Source organism: Scyliorhinus canicula, chromosome 12, assembly GCF_902713615.1.
Source record: "Scyliorhinus canicula chromosome 12, sScyCan1.1, whole genome shotgun sequence".
In the NCBI taxonomy this organism is placed as follows: domain Eukaryota; kingdom Metazoa; phylum Chordata; class Chondrichthyes; order Carcharhiniformes; family Scyliorhinidae; genus Scyliorhinus; species Scyliorhinus canicula.
Window position 1 is genome coordinate 96598168 of NC_052157.1, and position 14860 is coordinate 96613027.

Consider the following 14860-nt stretch of genomic DNA (forward strand, 5'->3'; position numbering starts at 1 on the left):
TCCAGGTGGTTAGGAGCTGGGGGGCCTTGCATAAGCTTAACCTCACGAGGCTGGTGGAGCAAATGGAGGAGGGGTTTAAGAGGTGGGATATGCTGCCGCAGTCTCTGGCAGGTAGGGTGCAGTCAGTCAAGATGACGGTGCTGCCGAGATTTCTGTTCCTGTTCCAGTGCCTCCCCATCCTTATCCCGAAGGCCTTTTTCAGGCGGGTTAACAGGAGCATTACGGGATTTGTGTGGGCACACGGGACCCCGAGGGTGAGAAGGGTGTTCCTGGAGCGGGACAGGGATAGGGGGGCTGGCGTTGCCCAACCTCTGTGGCTATTATTGGGCTGCCAACGCAGCGATGGTGCGCAAGTGGGTGATGGACGGGGAAGGGGCAGCATGGAAGAGGATGGAGATGGCGTCCTGTATGGGCACGAGCCTGGAGGCGCTGGTAACGGCACCGCTGCCGCTCCCTCCGACGAGGTATACCACGAGCCCGGTGGTGGTGGCTACCCTCAAAATTTGGGGGCAATGGAGACGGCACGGTGGGAGGTCGGGGCCTCGATGGGATCCCCGATACGGGGGAACCACCGGTTTGTCCCGGGGAGGATTGATGGCGGGTTCCTGAGCTGGCACACGGCAGGTGTTAGGAGGTTGAGGGACCTGTTCGTAGACGGGAAGTTTGCGAGCCTGGGTGAGCTGGAAGGGAGGTTCGACCTCCCCCCCGGGAGCACCTTTAGGTACATGCAGGTAAGGGCGTTTGTCAGGCGGCAGGTGGAGGAGTTCCCTATGTTGCTGCCGCAGGGGGTCCAGGACAGGGTGCTCTCGGGGGTGTGGGTTGGAGAGGGGAGGATCTCAGCAACGTACCAAGTGATGCAGGAGGTAGACGAGGCCTCGGTTGAGGAATTGAAGGGTAAATGGGAGGAGGAGCTGGGTGAGGAGATTGAGGAGGGGACGTGGGCGGACGCCCTGGGGAGGGTGAACTCCTCCTCTTCTTGTGCGAGGCTTAGCCTCAAACAGTTTAAGGTGCTGCATAGGGCTCACATGACCGGGACAAGGATGAGCCGGTTTTTAAAAATGAAATGAAAATCGCTTATTGTCACGAGTAGGCTTCAATGAAGTTACTGTGAAAAGCCCCTAGTCGCCACATTCCGGCGCCTGTCCGGGGAGGCTGGTACGGGAACAAAGACAGGTGTATTAGGTGCTCAGGGAGCTCAGCAAACCACGCTCATATGTTCTGGGCATGTCCAGCGCTGGGGGAATTTTGGAAGGGCGTAGCAAGGACGGTGTTGAGGGTGGTAGGATCCATGGTCAATCCGGGCTGGGGGCACGCAATATTTGGAGTTGCAGAGGAGCCGGGAGTGCAGGAGGCGAAAGAGGATCGCATTCTGTCCTTTGCATCCCTAGTAGCCCGGCGGAGGATTCTTCTTCAGTGGAAGGATGCGAGACACCCAAGCATGGAGGCCTGGATCAACGATATGGCGGGGTTTATTAAATTGGAGAGGGTGAAATTTGCCCTCAGGGGGTCAGTGCAGGTGTTCTTCAAGAGGTGGCAACCATTCCTAGATTTCCTGGCAGAACGGTAGAAAAATGCCAGCAGCAGCAGCAACCCGGGGGTGCGGGGGATGTTTTCTTTGTTTTGGGCTGAAGGGACGTGTATATTTGTTCTTTGTTAATGATGGGCGTTAATTTATTTTTCTTTTTTGTATACATGGGGGGGGGGGTTTGTTCTTTCTTTTCCTGATACTTTTTGTTATTGATATTTTGTGAAAATTTGAATAAAAATTATTTAAAAAAAAAATAAAAATGGGACAGTGTTTGAGGTTATAGTGTGTGTTAAATGGGGCAGTGGTCGAGTGTTAGAGGGGTTATAGTGTGTGTTAAATGGGACAGTGGTCGGGTGTTAGAGGGGTTATAGTGTGTGTTAAATGGGACAATGGTCGGGTGTTTGAGGTTATAGTGTGTGTTAAATGGGACAATGGTCGGGTGTTAGAGGGGTTATAGTGTGTGTTAAATGGGGCAGTGGTCGGGTGTAAGAGGGGTTATAGTGTGTGTTAAATGGGGCAGTGGTCGGGCGATTTAGGTTATATTGTGTGTTAAATGGGACAGTGGTCGGGGGTTTGAGGGGTTATAGTGTGTGTTAAATGGGACAGTGGTCGGGTGTTTGAGGGGTTATAGTGTGTGTTAAATGGGACAGTGGTCGGGTGTTAGAGGGGTTATAGTGTGTGTTAAATGGGACAATGGTCGGGTGTTTGAGGGGTTATAGTGTGTGTTAAATGGGACAATGGTCGGGTGTTTGAGGTTATAGTATGTGTTAAATGGGACAATGGTCGGGTGTTTGAGGTTATAGTGTGTGTTAAATGGGGCAATGGTCGGGGGTTTGAGGGGTTATAGTGTGTGTTAAATGGGACAGTGGTCGGGTGTTAGAGGGATTATAGTGTGTGTTAAATGGGACAATGGTCGGGTGTTTGAGGTTATAGTGTATGTTAAATGGGACAGTGGTCGGGTGGTAGAGGGGTTATAGTGTGTGTTAAATGGGGCAATGGTCGGGTGTTAGAGGGGTTATAGTGTGTGTTAAATGGGGCAGTGGTCGGGTGTTAGAGGGGTTATAGTGTGTGTTAAATGGGACAGTAGTCGGGTGTTAGAGGGGTTATAGTGTGTGTTAAATGGGACAGTGGTCGGGTTTTGAGGGGTTATAGTGTGTGTTAAATGGGACAGTAGTCGGGTGTTAGAGGGGTTATAGTGTGTGTTAAATGGGACAGTGGTCGGGTTTTGAGGGGTTATAGTGTGTGTTAAATGGGACAATGGTCGGGTGTTAGAGGGGTTATAGTGTGTGTTAAATGGGACAGTGGTCGGGTGTTAGAGGGGTTGTAGTGTGTGTTAAATGGGACAATGGTCGAGGGTTTGAGGGGTTATAGTGTGTGTTAAATGGGACAATGGTCGGGGGTTTGAGGGGTTATAGTGTGTGTTAAATGGGACAGTGGTCGGGTGTTAGAGGGGTTATAGTGTGTGTTAAATGGGACAGTGATCGGGTGTTAGAGGGGTTATAGTGTGTGTTAAATGGGACAGTAGTCGGGTGTTAGAGGGGTTATAGTGTGTGTTAAATGGGGCAATGGTCGGGGGTTTGAGGGGTTATAGTGTGTGTTAAATGGGGCAGTGGTCGGGTGTTAGAGGTTATAGTGTGTGTTAAATGGGACAGTGGTCGGGGGTTTGAGGGGTTATAGTGTGTGTTAAATGGGGCAATGGTCGGGTGTTTGAGGTTGTAGTGTGTGTTAAATGGGACAGTGGTCGGGTGTTTGAGGGGTTATAGTGTGTGTTAAATGGGGCAATGGTCGGGGGTTAGAGGGGTTATAGTGTGTGTGAAATGGGACAGGTGTCGGGTGTTTGAGGTTATAGTGTGTGCTAAATGGGACAATGGTCGAGGGTTTGAGGGGTTATAGTGTGTGTTAAATGGGACAGTGGTCGGGGGTTTGAGGTTATAGTGTGTGTTAAATGGGACAGTGGTCGGGTGTTAGAGGGGTTATAGTGTGTGTTAAATGGGACAGTGGTCGGGTGTTAGAGGGGTTATAGTGTGTGTTAAATGGGACAGTGGTCGGGTGTTGGAGGGGTTATAGTGTGTGTTAAATGGGACAGTGGTCGGGTGTTAGAGGGGTTATAGTGTGTGTTAAATGGGACAGTGGTCGGGTGTTAGAGGGGTTATAGTGTGTGTTAAATGGGACAGTGGTCGGGTGTTAGAGGGGTTATACTGTGTGTTAAATGGGGCAATGGTCGGGTGTTAGAGGGGTTATAGTGTGTGTTAAATGGGACAGTGGTCAGGTGTTAGAGGGGTTATAGTGTGTGTTAAATGGGACAGTGGTCGGGTGTTAGAGGGGTTATAGTGTGTGTTAAATGGGGCAATGGTCGGGGGTTTGAGGGGTTATAGTGTGTGTTAAATGGGGCAGTGGTCGGGTGTTAGAGGTTATAGTGTGTGTTAAATGGGACAGTGGTCGGGGGTTTGAGGGGTTATAGTGTGTGTTAAATGGGGCAATGGTCGGGTGTTTGAGGTTGTAGTGTGTGTTAAATGGGACAGTGGTCGGGTGTTTGAGGGGTTATAGTGTGTGTTAAATGGGCAATGGTCGGGGGTTAGAGGGGTTATAGTGTGTGTGAAATGGGACAGTGGTCGGGTGTTTGAGGTTATAGTGTGTGCTAAATGGGACAATGGTCGAGGGTTTGAGGGGTTATAGTGTGTGTTAAATGGGACAGTGGTCGGGGGTTTGAGGTTATAGTGTGTGTTAAATGGGACAGTGGTCGGGTGTTAGAGGGGTTATAGTGTGTGTTAAATGGGACAGTGGTCGGGTGTTAGAGGGGTTATAGTGTGTGTTAAATGGGACAGTGGTCGGGTGTTGGAGGGGTTATAGTGTGTGTTAAATGGGACAGTGGTCGGGTGTTAGAGGTGTTATAGTGTGTGTTAAATGGGACAGTGGTCGGGTGTTAGAGGGGTTATAGTGTGTGTTAAATGGGACAGTGGTCGGGTGTTAGAGGGGTTATACTGTGTGTTAAATGGGGCAATGGTCGGGTGTTAGAGGGGTTATAGTGTGTGTTAAATGGGACAGTGGTCAGGTGTTAGAGGGGTTATAGTGTGTGTTAAATGGGACAGTGGTCGGGTTTTGAGGGGTTGTAGTGTGTGTTAAATGGGACAATGGTCGGGTGTTAGAGGGGTTATAGTGTGTGTTAAATGGGACAGTGGTCGGGTGTTAGAGGGGTTGTAGTGTGTGTTAAATGGGACAATGGTCGAAGGTTTGAGGGGTTATAGTGTGTGTTAAATGGGACAATGGTCGGGGGTTTGAGGGGTTATAGTGTGTGTTAAATGGGACAGTGGTCGGGTGTTAGAGGGGTTATAGTGTGTGTTAAATGGGACAGTGGTCGGGTGTTAGAGGGGTTATAGTGTGTGTTAAATGGGACAGTAGTCGGGTGTTAGAGGGGTTATAGTGTGTGTTAAATGGGGCAATGGTCGGGTGTTAGAGGGGTTATAGTGTGTGTTAAATGGGGCAGTGGTCGGGTGTTAGAGGGGTTATAGTGTGTGTTAAATGGGGCAGTGGTCGGGTGTTAGAGGTTATAGTGTGTGTTAAATGGGACAGTGGTCGGGGGTTTGAGGGGTTATAGTGTGTGTTAAATGGGGCAATGGTCGGGTGTTTGAGGTTGTTGTGTGTGTTAAATGGGACAGTGGTCGGGTGTTTGAGGGGTTATAGTGTGTGTTAAATGGGGCAATGGTCGGGGGTTAGAGGGGTTATAGTGTGTGTGAAATGGGACAGTGGTTGGGTGTTTGAGGTTATAGTGTGTGCTAAATGGGACAATGGTCGAGGGTTTGAGGGGTTATAGTGTGTGTTAAATGGGACAATGGTCGGGGGTTTGAGGGGTTATAGTGTGTGTTAAATGGGACAGTGGTCGGGTGTTAGAGGGGTTTTAGTGTGTGTTAAATGGGACAGTGGTCGGGTGTTAGAGGGGTTATAGTGTGTGTTAAATGGGACAGTGGTCGGGTGTTAGAGGGGTTATAGTGTGTGTTAAATGGGACAGTGGTCGGGTGTTAGAGGGGTTATAGTGTGTGTTAAATGGGACAGTGGTCGGGTGTTAGAGGGGTTATACTGTGTGTTAAATGGGGCAATGGTCGGGGGTTAGAGGGGTTATAGTGTGTGTTAAATGGGACAGTGGTCAGGTGTTTGAGGTTATAGTGTGTGTTAAATGGGACAGTGGTCGGGTGTTAGAGGGGTTATACTGTGTGTTAAATGGGGCAATGGTCGGGGGTTAGAGGGGTTATAGTGTGTGTTAAATGGGACAGTGGTCGGGTGTTTGAGGTTATAGTGTGTGTTAAATGGGACAGTGGTCGGGTGTTTGAGGTTATAGTGTGTGTTAAATGGGGCAATGGTCGGGGATTTGAGGGGTTATAGTGTGTGTTAAATGGGACAGTGGCTGCCTTCTGGTGGTGGCGATGTCCGAGTGAGCCGCACATTCGGCGGGCTCTCACTCCGGCGGGCGTTTAGGGGCTGATTCCCCGCGATAGCGGGACCACGGAGCTGAAGGAAGGCGGCAGTGAAAGTGCTGAGGAGCGGGCTGCGACGCATGGAACAGCGGGAGTCCAGGAGGCAGAAGAAGAGAGAGAAAAAGGGACAGAGACAAGGACCTGAAGAAACTTACCTGGAACCTAAGATGGCGGACACACGGACCCCGGACTCAACAATCCAGCAGGCGCTGGATAACATACTCCAGGTAATGAAATCCAGTTTTGAAGCGCTGAAGCGGGACAGCTTGGACCCAATCCAGAAAGCGGTGGATCAGCTGAACCAGAGGCTGGACGCCCAGGATGTTAAAGTTAATGAGCTGGGAGAGGCGGTGGAGGAGCAGGCGGATGCGGCGCTAGAAGTTGACGGGCAGAAGTAGCGGCAGAGAAGACTGCTCGACAGAGTGGAGGAGCTGGAGAATAGAGCCCACAGGAACAACCTGTGGATGGTCGGCCTCCCGGAGGGGGCTGAGGGAGCTGATGCCACAGCGTTTGTAGCAGACCTATTGATGCAGCTGATGGGGGCCGAAGCCTTTCCGCGACCGCCGGAACTGGAGGGGGCATACAGAGTGCAGGCGAGGCAGGGGCGGCCGGGTGGACCCCCCCCCCGCTCAATGGTGATTAGGTTCCACAGGTTCGTGGACAAGGAGCGGGTGCTGCGGTGGGCAAAGAGCGGCAGGAGCAGCGCGTGGAACAACAGTGTCTTCCGCATTTACCAGGACCTAAGCCAGGAGGTGGCTCGGCGGCGAGCAGCCTTTAAGAATGTCAAGTAGGTGCTGTTCAAGAAGCATGTGAAGTTTGGTCTGCTGTTCCCGGCTCATTTATGAGTCACACACCAGGGTCAACACCACTACTTCTTCGAGACTGAAGAAGCGATGGACTTTGCGTGGGATCAGGGACTGGGTCCGAAAAGAGGCCCCACAGGCGCGAATTAGGGCCCGAGGACTACCGTGGGAAGGTACGCCGAATGGGCCTGGACTGCTGTTCAACGGTTTGCTGTGTTAAAGGTGCCAAGCGGAACATTTGGGACTCTTTCCTTTGTTCATGGATATTGGTTGAGGTTGTTTTTTTTCCTCCTTTTTTCCTTTTTGGGCGGATTTGTACTTTTTGTGCAGCTCGCGGAGGACACTGGAGCCGGCACGGTAACGAAGGGGGGTCGGTCAGCAAGGGGGGCTAAGGACGTGGGTTGGGGAGTTTTTTGTTTTGTTGATGTCCATGCCTTCCTGTGCCAGTGAGTTTACTCCAGTGGGTTGGAGAGGGGGCCGGGGAGTGGGGAGGAGAACGGGGAAACAATGGGAATGAGACAGGAGGCCGCCGGAGTGTTGAGTCACTGGGCTAGCAGATTGGCTAGTCAAGGGAGTCAGGTGGGAGGGGAGATCACAGCAAGTGGATGGCAGGGATGGAGGTATCGGGGGATGTTGTTGGGGGGGGGAGGGGTTGTTCTGCTGACGTGGGAGGGACTTGAAATAGGCACTGGAAAAGAGGTCGAGGGTGGAGGCAGCCAACAGGCGGGCCAGGAATGGCACGACGTTGGGGGGGGGGGGGGGTGTTGTGCCCCCCCGACCAGGCTGATCACCTGGAATGTCAGGGGACTAAATGGGCCAGTTAAAAGGGCGTGTGTGTTCGCGCATTTGCAGGCTGTGAAGGCAGACGTAATTATGTTGCAGGAGACACATCTGAAAGTGTCTGACCAGACTAGGCTAAGGAAGGGCTGGATTACCAGGTCTTCCACTCGGACTTGGACTCGAAGTCCAGGGGGGTGGCAATCATGATCAACAAGCGGGTGCAATTTCAGGCGGAGGGCATAGCCGCAGACAGGGGGGCAGATACCTGATGGTACGGGGCAGACTGGAGGGGAGAAGAGTGGTGCTGGTGAATATATATGCCCCGAACTGGGATGACGTGGACTTCATTAAAAGAGTGCTGGGGCTCTTCCTGTTTAGATCCATTCCGATCTACATCCCCAAGGCCTTTTTCAAAGTGCTGGACAAACTTATCATGGCGTTCGTATGGGGGGGGGGGGGGGGGGGGTTAAAAATGCTAGGATCCCAAAGAAGGTCCTACAAAAAACAAAATCCAGGGGGAGGGGGCTAGCCCTCCCGAATCTACAATGCTACCACTGGGCGGCAACAGCCGAGCGAGTAAGGGGATGGATCCAGGAACCGAGTGGGTGCGTGTGGAGGAGGCCTCCTGCATGGGGACCTCCCTCCGGGCCCTCGCCACGGCAGCACTCCCATCCCCACCCAAAAAACACTCCAGCAGCCCAGTGGTGACAGCCACCCTCCAATCCTGGAACCAACTGCGGCAGCAATTTGGCCTGACCAAAATGTCGGACAAGGCTCCCATCTGCAACAACCATAGGTTCACACCAGCACTGACTGACGCCACCTTCAAAAGGTGGAGGCAGGACGGGGGGACACTGACAGTCAGGGACCTATACATGGACGACAGGATCGCAACACTGGATGAACTGACAGAGAAATTTCAGCTAGCTGGGGGGAACGAGCTACGGTACCTGCAGCTCAAAAACTTCCTACGAAAGGAGACAAGGACGTACCCACAACCGTCACGACAGACACTACTGGAAGACCTACTGGACGCAAGTATCCTAGAGAAAGGGAACTGTAGCAACATGTATGACCGACTGGTAGAAAGGGACGACACCGTACTGGACGCAACAAGAATGAAATGGGAGGACGACCTGGGGATGGAGATAGGGTGGGGACTCTGGAGCGAAGCACTGCATAGGGTCAACTCCACCTCCACTTGCGCAAGGCTCAGCCTGACGCAACTAAAAGTGGTACATAGAGCCCACTTAACAAGAAACCGTATGAGTAGGTTCTTCCCGGAGGTGGAGGACAGATGTGAACGGTGCCAAAGAGGCCCGGCCAACCCCGCCCACATGTTCTGGTCTTGCCCCAGACTGGTGGAGTACTGGACAGCCTTCTTCGAGGCTAAGTCCAAAGTGGTGGGGGTGAGGGTGGAGCCATGCCCGATAGTGGCGGTCTTCGGGGTTTCGGACCAGCCAGATCTATTCCTGGGGAGGAGGGCGGACGCCCTTGCCTTTGCCTCCCTGATCGCCCGCCGCAGAATACTGTTTGGCTGGCGGTCAGCAGCACCGCCCAGAGCTGCAGACTGGCTGTCCGACCTCTCGGAATCTCTCCAAATGGAGAAAATCAAATTCACCATCCGAGGGTCAGACAACGGCTTACACAGAATGTGGGAGCCATTCATGCAATTGTTCCGGGACCTGTTTGCAGCCAACGTACATGAGGAAGAATAGTCAGGTGGCCGAGAATCAGGGGGAAATGGACGGGAATCGGGGGAAGGTAGCCGGGGGGGTTGGGGGGGTACGGGTTCGTTATGGGGGTTTGATGGCTAGCTAAGGCCCAAAACCAAACTGTAAATAAATGCCTATAAACATGTGCCTCGGCCATATTGGGGAATGTAAAATATGTATGCCGGCTAAAGGGGGCGGCCACAGTTGTTATTACGAAGATGCTTACCTGTAAATATACATGTTAATTTTTGCGTGTTTTTTTTTTCTCTCTCTAATAATTTGTTATTTGTTCAATATAAAATATGAAAACTCAATAAAAAACATTTAAAAAAAAAAAGTGCTGGGGAAGATCCCGGACCTGGGCTCTCGCAGGCTAATAATGGGGGGGGAGCTTTAACATGGTCCTTGACCCGGTTTTGGATCGGTCGTGTCCCAGAACGGGTAGACTCCCAGCAATGGCAAGGGAGCTGAAAGGGTTTATGGAGCAAATGGGGGCAGTGGACCCCTGGCGAGAGGGACAGCCGACAGGAAGGAGCTACTCGTTTTACTCGCACGTCCATAAAGTATATTCTAGGATAGATTTCTTCGTACTAAGCAGGGATTGTATAGGGGAGGAAAAGAACATGGAACATTCGGCAATTACTATCTCAGACCATGCCACGGACTGGGTAGACCTGCAGATCGGGGGGACGAACTACCAACGCCTGCAATGGAGGCTAGACGTGGGACTGCTGTCGGAGGAGGGAATCTGTGAGAAGCTTCGGAGGTGAATGCAAAATTACTTGCAGGTGAATGACACAGGGGAGGTCTCAGCGGCGACCCTGTGGGAGGCGCTAAAGGCAGTAGTGCGGGAGGAGCTGAGTTCAATTGGGGCCCACAGAGGCAAGGCAGACAGGGATAGATTGGTCAGGGAAATGGGTCGGATAGATGAAGAGCACGCGGAGTCCCCGGGGGAGGTTTTACTCAGGGAGAGGCAGAGACTACAGGCGGAACTGGGGGCACTATCCACGAGTAGGGCCGTGGAACAGCTTAGGAAGGCGAGGGGCGTGGTGTACGAGCATGGGGAAAAGGCTAGCAGACTGTTAGCGCAGCAATTCAGGAAGAGGGAGGTGGCCAGGGAAATAAGTAGAGTGATGGATGGGGAGGGGCGCAAAGTGGAGGACCCGGCAGGATTGAATAAGGTATTCCGGGACTTCTATCGCAAGCTGTATACTTCGGAGCCGCCGGAAGAACCGGAGGAGATGAAAAGGTTTCTGGACGGGTTAACATTCCCAACAGTAGGTGGGGGGCGAGTGGATGAGCTGGGGGCCCCGATTAGAGTGGAGGAGGCATTGGGTGGCCTAAAGGCCATGCAGTCGGAGAAAGCCCCAGGGCCGGATGGATACCCAGTAGAGTTCTATAGGAAATGTTCTGAGCTGGTGGGCCCGGTCTTGGCGAGGGTTTTCAATGAGGCAAGGGACAGAGGGACCCTGCCGCCGACAATGTCGCAAGCCACTATATCACTGATATTGAAGCGGAGTAAAGACCCGGAGGCTTGCGGATCCTACAGGCCAATCTCCCTGATTAATGTTGACGCCAAGCTCCTAGCAAAGGTACTGGCGGTTAGAATGGAGGACTGCGTACCGGAGCTGATTGGGGAGGACCAAACTGGGTTCGTGAAAGATAGGCAGCTGGCGGCCAACCTGAGAACATTACTTAATGTGATAATGATGCCCCCGGCGGGCGGGCAGGTGGAGGTACTGGTGGCGATGGACGCCGAGAAGGCCTTTGACCGGGTGGAGTGGGACTATCTATGGGAGGTGCTTGGACAGTTTGGGTTCAGGGAGGGACTGGATCAAATTATTATATCAGGCCCCATAGGCCAGCGTCAGGAATAACAGAGAAGTGTCGGAGTACTTTAGACTGTGCCGAGGGACCAGACAGGGCTGCCCGCTCTCCCCGCTGCTGTTTGCGCTGGCCATAGAGCCGCTGGCGATTGCGCTGAGAGCCGCAGAGGGATGGAAGGGGATGGTGAGGGGCAGGGTAGAACATAGGGTCTCTCTTTACGCAGACTACCTGCTCCTGTACGTGTCGGACCCAGTGGCCGGGATGGGAAGTATACTGGGAATGTTGAGGAGGTTCGGCCAGTTTTCAGGATACAAATTAAATACGGCCAAGAGTGAAATCTTTGTGGTACAGGCAAGGGGCCAGGAGAACAGATTGAGAGGGCTACCGTTTAGGCTGGTTGAGGAAAATTTCCGGTATTTGGGAATCCATGTGGCGCGAGACTGGGGCAGGTTGCACAAGTTAAATTTGGCCAGGGTGGTGGAGCAAATGAAGGGAGAGTTTCGGAGATGGGATGCACTCCCGCTGTCGCTGGCAGGGAGGGTGCAGACTGTAAAGATGACAATCCTCCCTAGATTTCTGTTTGTTTTTCAGTGCCTCCCGATCTTTGTCCCACAGTCCTTCTTCAAAAGAGTTAACAGGATGATCATGAGCTTTGTCTGGGCGGGAAAATCCCCGCGGGTGAAGGCGGCGATGCTGGAGAGGAACCGCAGCGAGGGAGGGCTGGCTTTGCCGAGTCTGATTAATTATTACTGGGCGGCCAACATCGCTATGGTAAGGAAGTGGATGGTGGGTACGGGGTCTATCTGGGAGCGGGTGGAGGTGGCTTCGTGCAGGGGCTCCAGCCTGGCAGCCCTGGTCACGGCTCCTCTACCGCTGCCGACGGCCAGGTACTCCACCAGCCCGGTAGTGGTGGCGACCCTGCGGATATGGGGCCAGTGGAGGAGGCATGTAGGGGAGATGGGGGCGTCGGTTTGGGCGCCAATCTGCGACAACCATCGGTTTGCCCCCGGGAGTATGGATGGGGGGTTTCGAGCATGGAGGCGGGCGGGGGTGGGAAGGGTGGGCGATATGTTCCTGGAGGGGAGCTTTGAGAGTTTCAGGAGCTTGGAGGAGAAATTTGGGCTGGTAAGGGGAAATGATTTTAGGTACCTACAGTTGCGGGACTTTGTTTGTAGACAGATGCCATCTTTCCCACGCCTCCCGCCAATGGGGATCCAAGACAGAATAGTCTCTCGGGGGGGAAGAAGGGGAGGGTAGAGTCTCTGATTTTTTTGTAAGGTGCTCATGAGGGAGGAAGGGTCCCAGACGGAGGAACTGAAACTTAAATGCGAGGAGGAGCTAGGCGGGGAAATGGAGGACGGGCTGTGGGCCCTGAGTAGGGTAAATTCGACCGCGACATGTGCCAGGCTCGGGCTGATTCAATTTAAGGTCGTTCACCGGACCCACATGACGGTGGCTCGGATGAGCAAATTCTTTGGGATAGAGGACAAATGCGCTATGTGCGCGGGAGGACCAGCGAACCACGTTCACATGTTTTGGGCATGCCCTAAGCTTAGTGGGTACTGGGAGGGATTTGCGGGCGTCATGTCCCGGGTGCTAAAAAAAAGGGTGGCGATGGGTCCAGGGGTGGCAATTTTTGGGGTTTCGGAAGACCCGGGAGTCCAGGGGGAGAAAGAGGCCGATGATTTGGCCTTTGCTTCCCTGATAGCCCGGCGACGAATATTATTGGGATGGAGGGACTCAAAGCCCCCGAAGACTGAGTTGTGGCTTGCGGACATGTCGAGTTTCCTGGGTATGGAAAAAATTAAGTTCGCCTAGAGGGGATCTGTACAGGGGTTCGCCCGGAGGTGGCAGCCATTTATTGACTTTTTTGTGGGAGAGTGAGCGTCAGCATGTTACGATTGAAGTATTGAATGTACGTGGATGTTTGCACATTTATGCCTTGTTTTGCTTTCTTTCTGTTGATGTCTGCAACTGTTTACAAAGCAAAAAAACTACCTCAATAAAATTGTTTATAAAAAAAAAATGGGACAATGTGTGAAATGGGATAGAGATTGGGACGTTGAGAGTTTACATAGATATAGAATAGTACAGCACAGAACAGGCCCTTCGGTCCTCGATGTTGTGCCGAGCAATGATCACCCTACTCAAACCCACGTATCCACCCTATACCCGTAACCCAACAACCCCCCCCCCCCCCCGAACCTTACTTTGTAGGACACTACGGTCAATTTAGCATGGCCAATCCACCTAACCCGCACATCTTTGGACAGTGGGAGGAAACCGGAGCACCCGGAGGAAACCCACGCACACACGGGGAGGACATGCAGACTCCGCACAGACAGTGACCCAGCCGGGAATCGAACCTGGGACCCTGGAGCTGTGAAGCATTTATGCTAACCACCATGCTACCGTGCTGCCCCACATTTACAATGTGTTAAATCGGAGTGATTGGGACGTTGAGGGATTATAAAGTGTGAAATGGGAGTGATCGGGTGATTGAGAGTTCATAATGTGTGAAATGGGAGTGATCGGAGAATGAGGGTTTATAATGTGTGAAATAAAGAACAAAGAGAATTACAGCACAGGAACAGGCCCTTCGGCCCTCCCAGCCTGCGCCGATTCAGATCCTTTATCTAAACCTGTTGCCTATTTTCCAAGGAACTACTTCACTCCCTTCCCCGCCCATTCATATATCTGTCCAGATGCATCTTAAGTAATGCTATCGTGCCCGCCTCTACCACCACCGCTGGCAAAGCCTTCCATCCTCTGCGTACAAAACTTTCCACGCACATCTCCCTTAAATCTCACCTTGAAATCGTGACCCCTTGTAATTGACACCCCCCCACTCTTGGGAAAAGCTTGTTGCTATCCACCCTGTCCATACCTCTCATAATTTTGTAGACATCAATCAGGTCCCTCCTCAACCTCCGTCTTTCCAACGAAAACCATCCTAATCTACCCAACCTTTCTTCATAGCTAGCACCCTCCATACCAGGCAACATCCTGGTGAACCTCCTCTGCACGCTCTCTAAAGCATCCACATCCTTCTGGTAATGTGGCGACCAGAACTGCACGCAGTATTCCAAATGTGGCCTAACCAAAGTCCTATACAACTGTAACATGACCTGCCTACTCTTGTACTCAATACCCCGTCCGATGAAGGCAAGCATGCTGTATGCCTTCTTGACCACTCTATCCACCTGCGTTGCCACCTTCAGGGTACAATGGACCTGAACTCCCAGATCTCTCTCTGAACATCAATTTTCCCCAGGACTCTTCCATTGACCATATAGTTTGTTCTGGAGTTAGATCGTCCAAAATCCATCACCTCGCATTTGCCTGGATTGAACTCCATCTGCCATTTCTCTGCCCAACTCTCCAATCTATCTATATTTTGCTGTATTCTCTGACAGTCCTCCTCGCTATCTGCAACTCCACCAATCTTAGTATCATCTGCAAACTTGCTCATCAGACCACTTATACCTTCGTCCAGATCATTTATGTATATCACAAACAACAGTGGTCCGAGCACGGATCCCTGTGGAACACCACTAGTCACCTTTCTCCATTTTGAGACACTCCCTTCCACCACTACTCTCTGTGTCCCGTTGCCCAGCCAGGCAGCCTGGGAGTGATCGGGAGATTGAGGGTTTATAATGTGTGAAATGGGAGTGATCGGGAGATTGAGGGTTTATAATATGTGTAGGGGGGACCTGATTGAGGTCTACAAAATTA

At 52.2% G+C, this 14860-nt stretch overlaps 1 protein-coding gene across 1 annotated transcript in view; it reads right to left on the bottom strand.

Annotated features, from left to right (window-relative positions):
* The window catches only part of LOC119974302 (glycogen synthase kinase-3 beta-like), a 78059-nt gene that overhangs the window by 5430 nt on the left and 57769 nt on the right, over window positions 1-14860 (bottom strand). The window lies entirely within an intron of this gene.